General features: G+C 42.9%; 1 long non-coding RNA gene across 1 annotated transcript in view; it reads left to right on the forward strand.

The window, feature by feature from the left end:
• Window positions 1–9,775, forward strand: part of LOC146360202 (uncharacterized) — a 237,175-nt gene extending 227,400 nt beyond the window's left edge. The window contains exon 7 of the long non-coding RNA XR_014786956.1: window positions 7,833–9,775. This is a non-coding gene — a long non-coding RNA (uncharacterized LOC146360202). The remainder of the gene's footprint in view (window positions 1–7,832) is intronic.
• Window positions 9,776–14,895: the final 5,120 nt, after the last annotated feature.

Below are 14,895 nucleotides of genomic sequence, written 5' to 3' on the forward strand. Positions count from 1 at the left end.
AGAACAGCACCCCCAAGCATTCGTGTAATAATATTGTTATGAGATTGGGGGTTGCACTGGATGACCTTCCTTCCCACTCAGTGACTCAGATTTCTGTGAATGGTGTAGGTTGACTGAGGCATACCTGGTAAGAGCCTTGGACTTGATAATAGTAATAGAATCATGGAGCTGCAAGGGATCTCAAAGATCATTTAGTCCACCCCCTGCTAATGCAGGAAATTCCCCACTGTAGTACCCAGTGGGTGGCCATTCAGCCTCTGCTTAAAAACCTCTAACAAAGGGAAGTCAACCCCCTGCCAAGGTAGTCTGTTTCACTGTCAAACTGCTCGTACCATCAGGATGTACTTCCTCATGTTTAGTCAAAATCCCATTTCCTGTCATTTGTACCCACTGGTTTCAGTCCTACTCTCTGGAGCAACAAAAACAATAATTTGCTCCATCATCTGTGTGACAGCCCTTCAAATATTTGAAGATGGCTATCCTATTGCCTCTGAACCTCCCACTTCAGATTATTGTTGTTGTTGTTGTTGTTATTATTATTTTCATTTCTATACCACCCCATAGCCGAAGCTCTCTGGGGGTTTACAACAATTCATAAAAAATACACCAGCATTACAAAAAAATTAACATGATAAAAACAGTCTAATTTTTTTTAACACAAACAATAAATGCTATAAACAGCTAAAAACAATTTGAGATAAACAATATTTTCCCTAATAGACCTGTTCAAAACAGCAGACATAGATGTCCCATCATATGCCATTAAATGCCTGGGAGTAGAGCACCACTAAACCCTTGTTGCTCGGCCTCAACAGTGAGAGAGGCTGTTGCCTTCTTGTCCTCCTTCTGGGCTTCCCAAAGGCATCTGGTTGGCCACTGTGAGAAACAGAATGTTGGAATCGATGGAACATTGGTCTGATTTAACGGGGATGTTCTGAGTGAGGGAGAGGGGGAGAATGTGACATTTTTACTGCAACCCTAGGAATCTCTGACAATCGCCCATTAATCATGGTGTAGTCCCAGGCTTTTAGGAAGTTCCCTATGTTCTTCAGTGAGCAGGAGGAAGCTCTCTGCATGCTTGAAGTGAATGTGCATGCCTGTGGAGGGTTTTGTATCACACCCACACATCTATTAAGGTGTGAAATAGGTCTACTGGGTAGGGTTTTTTTTGCTTGGCCATGAAAATATTTCCCTCTGAAATCACATGGTATGCTATCCTAGGATTTGTTCAGTTTTTCTTAATATCAAAAGCAATGACCCTCAGAGTGTGTCACTGGTCTTTAGAGATTGGGCTGATCACATGACTTCTACTTTCTGTTTCCAGCTGCCACATAACATTAAAAGAAACTAACACTTAATGCTTTCCTTAATATTACTTTCCATATTTCTCCAGAGTTGCCATGGGGATGTTACGTGAACATGACTAGAAGAGAAAGTGATCTAAGAGGAAACCATTTCCCTATCTAGCTGTTATTCATGCTAATTAAATAGCAGAAAACTACTTTCATGGCAATTGGCATAGAGACAGTTTGGGGGGGGTCCCCACCTTTTCTTTTCATTCGTCTGCTTTGTAATTTTCTGTGTTCGTTTTTGCTTTTTAAATTCTGGCCTCAGTTCTTGACAAAGAGCTTGTGCACTCATTTTATATTGCTGACATTAAGGCAATGATTTGTAGACCATGATCCTAGGAACACTGGGTGTCTTCAGAATCTTTCGAAGTGTTCCTCAATGAGAAGATTGGTAATGGGAGATCAGCCGCCCAAATGACAGCCATCCCAATCCAGTTAGGGAGGGCCATATGTGCAAGGAATAAGGCGAGCACAATTCATTGAATTGCATGGACAATTCAGTGGGGAATTGTGCATGCAAATTGCTGCTATGAGTGCAATTTCCCCACCCATTTCACCATCTGGGTGTGCAGGTAACCCTGGTTGGAGACTGATTTGTGTTTGTTGGAAGTTGGGAACCAGGGGGTAGTGGGTCTGGTGCCCTTCCATTCTCCCCTCCCTGTCAAACAGCTAATTGTCACTTTTCAGTGTTGTTAACTGAATTGCTAACTGGCAACTGCACATAGGTAGATTTGGGCTGGGGACAGCTGCTCTTTTGTTACCAATCTTCCCCTAAATCAGATTGGGAAATGCTAGCCTGCAAGCCTCATCTGGCCCATGGAGGATCCACATCTGGCCAGCAGGGGCTTGGACTCCCTCTGCATGTTCCAGCCACTCCCCTCCCCATGACCTATCCACTTGCCTTGAGGCTAATGAGGTCTTGGGGAGGAAAAGAGGATAGGAATCCTCTTGTTATCTGTGGTCACAGATTGGAGATAACAAGGGGATTCCCCTTACTTAGCCTGCTGCTCCCCATTCCAATTGGGGTGGGGAATGGCACACTAAATGCTTTGCCCACCCCGTATCATGTCCAATGGGGGAAGGCATGGAGAGGGGAGAAGCTGGTCCCCAGCTGAGCTGAAGCAGGTTGGGGGAAGTGGGTCCCTCCTCCCAGCACTCTCTGAGTCCCTTTTACCATGCTGAGAGAGGCACAGAGAAAGTCAAAATCGTCAGGGGTGGAGTGATGATGTCAGTGGGTCTGGTCACATCCATCAGCAGGCATGGCTGTGCCCTCTGACATTCAGCCTGTGGAGCGGGGGAGAATTCGGCCCCATGCTGAAACCCTATTCCCCTCTGCCCTAAAATGTGCAGCTACAGGGAGAAGATGCGGCAAAACCCTGACATCAACTTTTCTACTTGTAAGATGTGTAGATGGAAATTGAATGCTGTGTGTGTGAGAGAGAGAGAGACAGAGAGAGAGAGAGTGAGTCAGTCTTCCCCATCCTGGTACCTTGGTTGGGAATGATGGGAATTGTAGTCCAACAGATATGGAGGGCACCAGGTTAGGAAGGGCGATAAACAGATATCTGTTCATCTGTATACACGTACATACACGCACACACGCACACACACACTCAATTGCAGTCTAAAATGGGACAGCTGAGGAACAGTTTTGCCAGCTCATCTGCTGTTTGTATGAACAGAAACTCAGTCTCAACACCGTATATTTTGTTGCTTAAGTCATATTTTGCAGGAATTCGGCAACAACTGTTGAATTATCTCTAGACTTTTGGAAGTCACAAAATCATTTTGGTTTTTCCCCCTTGACTCAACTCCTCTGCTTTTTGTTAGATTTTATCTTTCACAGAAGAGCTTTTTTCTTCTCTATATAGAGAAGCTGAAGGTGATTTTAGTCTGAGTCTTCAAATCACATTGGTGGCTTCTGTCAGGGTTAGGGGTAGGGTTATAGAGCCCATAAGCACCTGTTTTAAAAAATTACAGCTACTAGGGAAAGATTTACTTTGAGAACATCCTTATAAAGATTTCATTTTGAGCTCGAACAACATGCAGAAAAGCAAGTGGCTTACCCTTCTCCAAAACATTCTGCTGTCACCAAAAGATCTATCAAGCTTATCTCTGCAGATAAGAATCAGTTTAAGCCACATGTGCCAAATGCAAGCCTAGGTTGATCCTGTTTTTGCAGTTTGACCTTTAAGGTACTGAAGCAGCAGTACTAGACCAAAGCTGTGTATGAGAAATGCCATCTTCTTAAAAAATGCAGACGTTTTCGACATGAAGCAAAAGCAGCACCTGCAATGCTTTCAAAAAGTAAGCTTGAGGCCAAACTAGATGTGACATTTGTCACGTAGCTTGCCCTTGTTGATTTAAAATACCAGATTTATTTAAAATAACTTGAGCCAGCCTGGGACTATGGAATTTGGGGTGGGGGGAGCTTTAACCCTTTCCCAACAGGAATCCCCACCCATGCCCGCCATTCACAGTGGGAGGAAAGCTCTCATTGACCTTCAGTTCCAATCTGGACTGCGGGGCGCGGTTTAAAATCCCCTCCTCTTAAAATCCCATGCCACAGTCCTGATCCATCTGCTCCCTCAAACCCCATGCTGGCTACTTATTCTTTAAAAATTGGCTATGCAAGGGCAAACTATGTGACAAATGTCAAGTCTAGTTTGGCCCTAAATGACAACGGATTTTTAAAAAGATTTTTTAAGAACACCAAACCCTTTCAGTGCATGAGGTCAGCTATGGAAATATGATATTTGGTAGCATGCTATACAGTGGTATTTTTAACCCTGTTTGTGAAGGAGCCTTATGGCTGCTCTGGAATAAATGACTTTTAAAGTTGGCAATAGTTTTAGGATTAATTGGGAGCAAAACCTGTTTTGCAGGCAGTGACAGAGCTTTGGTTTCAACTCGTTACTTCTGAAAATGTGTTCATTTCATGTCAGTTTCACAGGAATGAATTAGGCATCATATGGGTGCACATCTGGACACAGATCTACCCATCCATGGATCTTAAGACATTGACCTTAAGATTCACGTTGACAAAAAAAAGTCTAAAACAACCACAGAGGACACCCTCATGGAAACAATAGCCTCGTGGCTCTTGTGTGGCCTAGAAGATATTTCTCTTATCCTTTGGCATCCAGCCGGCTGCCTTTCATCATGTGCTAAACTGGGTGTGAAAATATCCTATGGGAATTGTAATATCCCAGTGGGTTGATGGTAGGGGAGAAGAAGGGTAGAACCCTGTTTTAACAGAAAGACACCAATAATTGGAATACATAGGAACGTTTCACGCTTTAAAATATTTTTTTTGAAATTGTTGTTTTCAAGATATTCTTTCCATATTCAAGGAAGCCCTTGTCCCAGTACTCTATCCTAGAGAGTTCATAGTTCAAAGCATTCACATTGAACATGTTGCTGTTGCACCATAAGCTATTGTACAAGACCTGCCATTACTGCATATAGATTAGAAAATCTGTTGTGGAAATATTCCCTACTGCTAATATTGTATGATAAAAACCTTACTGCATGATTCTCAGAATATCAGGTGAACCTTCTTAAGGAGGCATGGACATGCTATGGAAAGATCAAAGTAGTATGGCTATTAATCAGATGTCTTTCTTCAAGACTTCACTTTTCTTTCTGAGAATCTGCATTTTTGCAGCACTTAAACCACAAAATGTTGTTGCTGGGAAAATGCAGCTCTTTCTCTACCCATCAGTTGCTATAATGAGGAGCAAACTAGATGCAACTTTATTTATTACATTTATATCTTGCCTTTTTCTCCAAGGAGACCAGGCAGTGTATATGATCCTCCTCTCCATTTTATCCTCACTTCAACCCTGTGAGGTAAGTTAGGCTGACAAACAGTGGGCTTCTCCACAGGCTTTTATCCTGCGATTGAGATCGGTTACTCATGGAAGTTTGCGGGTCCTTTACATGACCATGTCAACCTCCAGGGCGTCTCCCACTCTAAATGACTTTTATCCCATTTTTTTTTAAATTGGAGATAATGAGCTATCATTATCTCCAATTTGAGTTGAGTTTCCTCATGAAAAGAGGAAGTTGCGCAATAGGAAGAGCTAGACCACCGCACCATCTGGTGACTGTATAATGAAACATAGAACACGCAGATAAGGGGGGGGGAGGCAGGGGGGAAAGGAAGCACATGCAAAGGGAGCCCATCGTGATCCTGCATTTAAAACGGAAGCAGAAAGCCCCAGTAAAGTTGTGGGAATTTAGTCTGGTGTAGAAATGCCCAGTGACTGGCTCACTCCCCCCACAGTGATATCTTCACAATTGCACAGCCCATCTCACTTTTATGGGGCTGCTCCTCTTTCAAATTCCCTTTGCAGCCTTCCCTGAAAGTTGAAAAATAAATAAAAAGAAAAGACAGAGACAAAAGAAAGAGGTCAGTTTCATTTCACTGCCTTGGCTAGCTCTTGACAAATTGTTTTCCTGATCTATATTCTATCTCATGTTGAATGGACATAGTGCTAGGCAGAAATAATGGAAAAATTGTGGTTGAGGCTTGCTTTACAGGATTGTAATGGGACAGGACTGTGTATACACTGTTATTTTTGTGAACTGTGGGAGTGACATTCTCTTTACTTATTACATTTATATCCCACCTTTCCACCAGAAATGGCACTCAAGGTGTCTAACAGTAATAACACAGAGATTAAAACAAATGTTAATTGGGGTATAACATAAAAACAAATAAATTAAAAATACAATTAAACACACAACAACAAAAGACATGAACAGGATCCAATGCAATAAAAGCCCCTCCAGCAGCAGACCAGCTTAAATGCCAAAGGCCTACCTGAATAAAAATGTTTTTCCCCACTATAGTGAAACTGGCCCTCATCCAGCTTTTGCAGGTTGACAGTTGTATAAACCTAAGGATGGAGAAGGGGCTGGCTGGTAAAAAAAAAAAGTCTTATCCTTCTCCATTTAACTTTTTTCAAATTGCAGTCGGTTTCCCTAGTTTTACTGAAGCCAATGAAGCAGTGAAACTCACAAGTACTTTAGGTACAGTCCAGCCTTCGCCAACCTGGTGGCTTCCAGTCTTGGGCTACAACTCCCATCATCCTCCAGGCAGCATGGCCATTCTGGCTGGACGTTGGTGGAAGTTGTAGTCCAACACTTCTGGAGGGCACCAGGTTGGGGAAAGCAGATATAGTCAATTTCATTCCTGAGGTGGAAAGAAAAAAGAGAAGAAAGCATTTGCATAGGTCAGCCTTCCCCAACCTCGTGCCCGCCAGGTGTTTTGGACTACCTCTCCCAGGGTTCCTGATCACTGGCCATGCTGGCTGGTGCTGATCAGAGTTTAGGTCCAAAAACATTTGGAAGGAGAGGTAGCCTTGCACTGTTTTGCTTACTTTTGAAAGAGCCATATTTAAAGAGCACGCATACCCATGACAGTGTAAGAACATAAGAATCCCACTGGTTCAGACCAAGAGTCCATGTAATCCAGCATCATGATTCAACAGTGGCCAGCAGGTGGTCCTGGGTAACCCCAAAGCAGGGCAACAAGGGCAGGGCATCCTTTCACATACTGTAAAAAAAACTTTAAAACTGCTTTAAAAACAGTTCTAAAATTGCTCTAGGCATGATGGAAGAATTATATTCTTCACCATGGGCCCTATTCCATAAGCTCCCCCAATAAGTCACACCAAATTAGCAATGCTGATTGAACTTCTTGTGGACTTGTTGTGGCTTTTCCAGAGTACAGGTGGAAGATGCCATGAAACTGCAAAACTAACTCAACCACAGACCATGGCAGGAAACAGAGGGGGTGCGGGGAGTGTGCACCAAAGGGAATCGCTGCTCCAGTACTGCCTCCAGTTCTTTGAAAATGTATTATTGGCACACTGTGTCCAAGATAGGATTGCTTTGGCACTTGCTCTCTACAAGTTTACCCTAGTAAGCTAGGAATTGCAGTCCATCCATCATAATTGAAACAACAACAGGGTTTCCACTGGAGGACTTTGTTGCACTGCAAAAGTTATGTTTTGAGGAAGGATGGCAAGCGTGCTTGGAGTGGGTGGATGGGTTTTTCCTGTTGCTTTGATTCTCTGGCTGGCTGAGTTCATTTGCATGATTGTTTCAGGCTTCTGTCTGCCAACGTTTATGTCTGCGATCATTTAATACTACTGCTGGATGAATTGACAACATCTTATCAGTGCAGGAAAGTATTTAATACTGTTGGCTGTTCGCTGCTGTGTTTATCGTAAGGCAAGCTGGCACAGTGCCTGGAGCTTTCACCGCTGGAAAGTCTGATTGTTTAATCAAAGTCAATAAATATGGAGTTCCATTATGTGGGAATGAAGGAAGATTTATTGGTTGGCAAAGGCCTGGGTAGGGCATTTTCATATCACTTCAGGCTTTAGCCTATTAGCTAGCCCTTGGGGGATTTCACAGAGGTTGTGCCTTTGCACATTTTCATTCTGACCTAATGATCTTCTGTGGCTGCAGGGAGTCCCATGCGCACACCACAAAAGCTAGAGTAACACAGAGCATGAACTTCTGCACTGAAGGACTGCGTGCACCACTGGAATCTGTCTGTTAAGATAACTGTTGCCCTGAGACTGCACAGCTCTCACTCTGGCCTTTGCCATGCATTTGTATATGTGTATGTTTGAATCCTCAGGTTTTTAGTATTAATATTATTAGCTTTCAGGTAAAGTATGCTGTTATGTTTGGTATTTTGGCCCCATTCCTTTTCCCTTCAGCCCTGCCCACCACTGGAAGGTGGCCCCCAAGAGCTTCTCTTGAAATTGAATTCAGTCCTCAGACTAAAAGAGGTTCTGTGCCCCTAGTATATATCTTAAAAATAAATAATAAATACATCATCTGAAGCCCTCCTCTAGTGGCCCTGCCAAGGTTGCCATCAAAGATCAGATGGGTGGTGACCAGGAAAGGGCCTATTGGTCACAGTGCCCCATCTCCTGACTGCTCCTCCCAAGGAGGATAGCCTGGTGTCAAATCTCATGACTTCTCACCACGCAGTGAAGGCCTTTTTATTTGCCCAAGCATTTTAGTTTTGATCATATTACTGCTGTCTGTATTTTTTAAAGACTGATTTCAAATCATTGTTGTAAGCTGTCTTAGAAAGTCATTGAACTGAAGGACAGGGTATTGAATTTGAAAAATAAAAGTAAATAGAAAGCTGACATTGGCCTGCATTGTCTCTGGATGGAGACAGGGGCCTTGCTCTATCCCCACACCTCTATGGTGAAAGTCCTATATCCCTGACATAGGCAATTAAGAGTCAAAATCAGTTCAAGTGTTATCTCAAAAGTGAGTAAACTCCTGGTTTTGTCAGATTTCACCCATGACCCCTCTACCACACATTCTTTCAGGCTGTGTCCATAATTCACTGTGTTTTTCCTGGCTTTGCCTCAACCTTCCAAATTCTGTCTTGGTTCCACCTACGGCCCATTAGATTCCTCCCAAGTTACACCTATCAGTATCTACCCCTATCAAAGGGGTAGTATTCTTGAAATCAAAAGTAGACAGCCATGGTTACTTCTAGCACAGGGGTGGGCAACCTGTGGCCCTCCAGGTCTTTTGGACTGCAACTGGCATGATCCCTCACCATTGGCTATGCTGGCTAGGTCTGATCAAAGTTGTAGGCCAAAACATCTGAGGGCAGCAGATGTGTTACAGCAGAATACAGTGGGATTCGATTGGAACAAATAATCTCATATTCACAACTTTTTAACAGCCTCTTGGTGCCAGGTCTAACCCACTTTTACAGGGCTATTGTAAAAATTACATGTGTATGTGTATACACACATACACACAGGGCTTTTAACATGTAGAAGTACCATATAAATAGTAAACTGGTATTATTAGTCATGGCTTCCAGAGTTCTAGCCTGTGAATGTAAAGGCACCAACACTTGGCACTAACTTTTTAATTTTATTGAAATATAATTTTATTTATAATAAGACAAAATAAGGTAAACAAATTGAAAAAGACTATGTTTAATATGGGGGCCTTTTGTACTATATTATTATATGGCATACCTTAACTTGAGCAATTTATCATTATACTTGTTGTAATTAATTACTTGGTTTATTCTTCCCTTCTAATAAAATGGTATATGAATCCATGATTATATTTCATTCTTAATGTTTTTTGTTTTGAATACAAGGATATATGTTTAATGAGCTTCCGTCGTGCATTAAAAACGTGGTTGTTCAGGCAGGCATTTGGGGTGGGTTAGGGTATTTTTTTAAAAAAAAAATTATGGTAAAATTTTATTGTTTTAAATTGTTTATGGTGGGTTGTACATCGCCCAGAGTGGCTGGGTGACCAGTCAGATGGGCGATTAATAAATTTAATAAATAAATAAATAAAAATATGTTACATTTAGTGTTTTATGCTTTTTGTATTTTCTCTTTTTAATATTTAAAACATTTTCTTTGGGCAAAGGTTTAAAATATAATTATATTTCATTAAAGCTCATGTAAATCAAATAAGTAAATATATCAGATTACTTATATTCAGGTTTTTGCTATTTGGGTCTCCCCATTCCTCCTTCCACATACACTTACACCTCAAACCATCCACAGGCCAATAGCTAAGCTCTTTTCATTAGGAAACTGAATAATCCAGACCAGCCTTACACAACCTGGCTAGGGAATATGGGATGGTAGTCCAACATAGCTGGAGAACACCAGATTGGGGTAGGCTTGAAGCCAGAATGAGAACCGTCTCTTGAAACTGAAGCCTTTGAGGGGTACGTGTGTGTTTTGGGTAAGATACAGTATGAAAGAATAGACATGGGGGTGTTTCCACAACAACAGAAGAAGCAAATGGAGGAGTACCGGATTTTTAAAAAGGAATCAGCTTTGCTGTGCTTTGGTCCATGCAGGGCTCCACAGGCAAGTGCTCCACACCAGTAAAAATTGCTTCACAGAACATACTTCTGGGTCGGGTTTGGGGGTTGGAGTGAATGTCATCTGACTGGCAGGGGTGGCTCAACCAATAAGAGAGGCTTCCCTTTCTCCTTTCCCCTGAAGGTCCAGATGCACCTGCATTTCAGGAGCAAGCCTCATTAACCACAGTGAGAGTTACTTTCGAGTAGACACACACATGCTTGGGCTGGGAAAGTGGGGGGGGGGGAGACAGAACACAGGGATGGGAAACCAGCCCCCTTTCTAACCAAAACGATACTGCATGGGATCTCTATAATGAAGCAGTGAAGTAGTTACTTCCAAAGGCAATAAACCAAACAATGGAGAATTGGAGCCTTAGAGTATTTAGGGAATTAGTGCTTAAACTGTGCCATTTCAATTGAGGTGTATCTCTGTAAATTCTGATGTGGGCATTCAGGGGACACGCCTCACTGAGCACAATGGTAGTTACTCCTGAGTAGACACTAATTGGTTTGTGCAGGGACAGGGAAACACACAGGAAAGGCCCCTTGACTGCGGTCACAATGAAAGGCACACCCCTGGGCAGGGCTAGCATACTCGAGGTCAATGCAGGGGTTGGGGCACACAGCAACTATACGAGGGAGAACCCGACTTGAGGAAAAGAATCGGGCTTAAGCAGTCTCAGGAAATCTGGTTTTTCAGTGATAAGTTCCAGGGTGGCTGCTGGATGGCCACGAAGTCATGTATCCCTAACGACCTCAACGCATAGCCAGCTCAGTGTAAATCAGTGGTAGAGACGCCCCCATGGTGTGTGTCTGTGTGGGAGATGAATTGGAACCTTGTGAGAGAAAGGCAACACCTACACTCCAGGAAATCTCTCTTTGCTGTGTAGGTGGAGGTTCTGAGATGTATTATCTTTAAAGGGCAGTTCTGGGGATGCCTTCATCATCTTCTGTCATGAAGATAACAGCTCATCATTTTTCAAACAGAAGCAAGGGATGGAAATTTTACAATGACAAGAGCTTAATGTCATTTGACAGAAAGACAATTGTATGAAAAAGGAAAGTATTGCCTCAGTCATCTCCATTCTCAAATAGCAAGATGTTTAAATCAGAGCAGGCCCAACAACCATATGTATTGGTTTGGAAAGAACAATACCAGTTGTATACAATAACTGTAAGATGGAGCCTTCACCTGAAATTTCACTCTAGTCAGTAGCCAATCTATCATTCACCAACTGAGCAAAAGACCTTATTCCTATATTTACAAGGCTTTCAAAAATAAAAATGTATCTTTTAAGTACTCTGAGCACTTCTTCAAACATTTGCCCTATTTTATTTACAACCTGGTCTGTTCAGAATAGCTCAAAGCCACTTTGGGACATAACAAAGCCACATTTTTAAGGTCTCTTCCCACCAGCCGTTTCGGTCTACCTGATCTGTGTACCTGCGGTGAAAAATACACTTGGGCCACCCATCATATATTACAAAATACATGTCTTTTCCTGCACAAAGATTAATGTTCACACAGGAAAATGTAAGACATAAAGCAAACTTCAGAGGTCATCTACCCTTTTATTTTAGAGCTTTTCTGCATGATCACTCCCAGACAAAGAGGTATGGCCACCAGGAATTTATTTATTAAGCTTAGACCCCCCACTTTTAGAGGTTTCCATATGGTTCCCAGGCAATCTCTTGTACAGACAGCATACAGGACCAGACCTGCTTAGTTTCAGAAACAGAACTGCAGAAGTAGGACCTGCAACACATTTTTGCAGTGTGGAGTGCTTCTGTTTAGGGTTCTAGCCAGCCATGCCCTCTTCCAGGGGGTTACCCCAAAGGGGTTTGCTGCACGTTTGCTGAGTTTGGAGGGCATTTGGAGCACATGACATCGTGGCCATCCTGCAGCCACCCCAGAGCTTTGCACCGAAAAATGGTTTTTCTGAGACTGCTTTTATTCTGTTTCTTTTCCTTAAATTGGCTCCTCTATGCTTCTGTTGTGGTGCGTACCAACCCTCCGCATTTACTTTGGTATGATAGCCCTGCCCAGGGGTGTGTCTTTCACCTGGCTGTGACCTCACTGACCCCAGTCAAGGGATATTCCCCCAATGTTTCTGCCATTTTGCAGTTGACTGTTCAGGAGCTCCCTTATGTAGTTACTTCACCTTGCCTACCACTAACTTCTGGCGGTCATTCCTGAAAAGCATAGCTGTGCTCTGCTCAGTGGCCTCTACCTTAAAAAAAAAACCCTCTTAAACCAATACTGTGTAAAGGTGCAGTATAAAAATAGTGCATTGCCACTACATTGTGAACCTGAAGCAAGCGCTCCCATTCCAGTGACCACAGCCACCAGGGAGGGAGTGGAGTTATTTACAAGTGGGGTATGGTGTGAGTGGACACAGTAAGAAAAAAAGGCGTGGAGGCCAATGAATGAGGCTTGTTTCTCACCTAATTTTTCCCTATGTGTGCACTTTTTCCTATTGCTTCAACCCCGCCCCCCTTTCTCTTCCCCCTGCTTGCAATGAAAAGGAAAGATCATAATAAAGTGGAGAAGGAACTTTACATAACAAAAAACTACAGAACATCAAAGAATCACAACATTGCAATAGCATCTAAGACAGCATTGGAGAAGCAAAAGAGTGCCTTAGGGCGAGCTACTAAACTTAGCCTTTAACCCTTTCACTGCAGGGGAGCGAGATTTATTTCTTACTTCCGAGTAAAGAGAGTTCCCCCTTTTTATCCATACAACAACCCTGTGAAGTAGGTTTGCTGAGAGGTAGTGAATAGCTGAGGCTCAGCCAGCGAGCTTTGTGGTGGGGTAGAGATTTAAACCCAGGTCTTCCTGGTTTTAGTACAAGACTCTAACCACTGTGCCACGTCAGCACTGCCAATCCGGGCTTTCTGCGATTTGCAAGCTCTAACCTTTGTAGCCCCAGTTAGGTGGGGAGCTGGTTGTGGTGACGCTCTGGTGGTGGAGAAAAGGCACTCTGCACATGTTCAAATGCACCCCTTCCTCTTTAATCCAGTCCAATCCTCCTTCTCCCAGTTTCCATCTCATCCCTCCCCATCAGCATTCCCTGCCCACTAACCATGTTCAGTCATCTTTGGGCTATTGGGGGGGGGCACCTTACAGCTTCCCCCGTTAAAGACTGGTGTATATCTGCAACCCTTAAGGTCCTCCCAAGTCTGCTAAAACCTCACTCTAGTGCATGGGCAGTGCCATTTTGGCTCCATAAAGAACTGGCTCTCTGAAAACTGAGATCTCTATTAGTATATTCAAGTGGGGCCTGCAACAAAATGCTGCAGTGTGGCATGCTCCTGTTCAGGGTTCCAGTCAGTGAGGTATGCCCTTTTCTAGGATACCTCACTGCATTTCTCCTTCCCTCCAGTTTTGTATTTTCCCCCTAATAGCATTCTGTGTCCACCGAGCATGCTCAGTCCTCATTGGGCTCTTTTCTTGGTGGTGGTGGGGATTGCCCACATAGGCTTTATTTCCTAAAGACTTTTTGTACTTCTGCAAGCCTTGGGGAATCCCCCAAGTTCCCCAATATCTCCCTCATGTAGTCAAAATAACTCCATCCACACACAAGAATCCATATGGAGAATGAGTTCACTTTTAGCATATACTAGATTACCAGAGAACTATCTATATGTGTACAAACTCTTATAGCAGGTACACTTGAGACAGCATGGTTTAGTGGTTAGAACAGTCTTCTCCAACCTGAAATATAAGAACACCACAAATATTAGAATTTTATGCAAGAGTGTGTAGGGATGTATCTGAGAGCAGGAGTAAGTGTGGTTTGACATGTTTACCTGACCAAATACTTGCTCTGTGTTTCAAAAGGGTGGTGGTGGGGTTTTACAGTTTGTCAGTATAAACAGTGTACACTAATATTGGAGATTGTGACTTATTTCACACCGCCACCACCAAATGGGGAAAAATGGGTGACTGGTGTTCTGAAATCCCACCACTAGGACACCAAATCTGACAAAAAATGTTACCTATTATAGTGGGTTTCTATCCCACCAAACATTCCCAAACTGTAGAGAATCTGACTATCAATCCTTCTTCAGGCTGTATTATAAATCCACATTTTATCCCTTATAGTTCTCTGCCACCACAACACTCTAGTAAAACCTTCCCCTTATTACACCATCAGTATTAAAGTAGCAGTGTATTAGGCCTTCAGCATAAGATGAACAAATACAGATATTTATAGGATACACACACACACACACTTATTTACAATAATATTATATAAGATATTATATAGTTATATAAGCTTAGATGTTATCAATAAGTAATGTACTGTCACTTTAAGGAAGCTACTACCTCCTTCTCTGAGGTCATCTCCTTAAATAAAACTCATATGCCAAGCACTTTTTCCTTAACTCCACCCCAGTTTGTTGTTGTTCAGTCCTGTCCGACTCTTCGTGACCCCATGGACCATAGCACGCCAGGCCTTCCTGTCCTGCGCTCTCTCCCGGAGCGTGCTCAAGTCCATATTCATTGCATCAGTGATGCTATCTAGCCATCTCATCCTCTGAAGGCAAAAGGAGAAGGGGACAGCAATCTTTCCCAGCATCAGGGTCTTTTCCAGTGACTTTTCTTTTCGCATTAGGTGGCCAAAATAGTTGAGCTTCAGCTCC

The sequence above is a fragment of the Heloderma suspectum genome, chromosome 1 (genome assembly GCF_057233095.1).
Source record: "Heloderma suspectum isolate Gila_16-S chromosome 1, 16-S_ref, whole genome shotgun sequence".
Taxonomy (NCBI): domain Eukaryota; kingdom Metazoa; phylum Chordata; class Lepidosauria; order Squamata; family Helodermatidae; genus Heloderma; species Heloderma suspectum.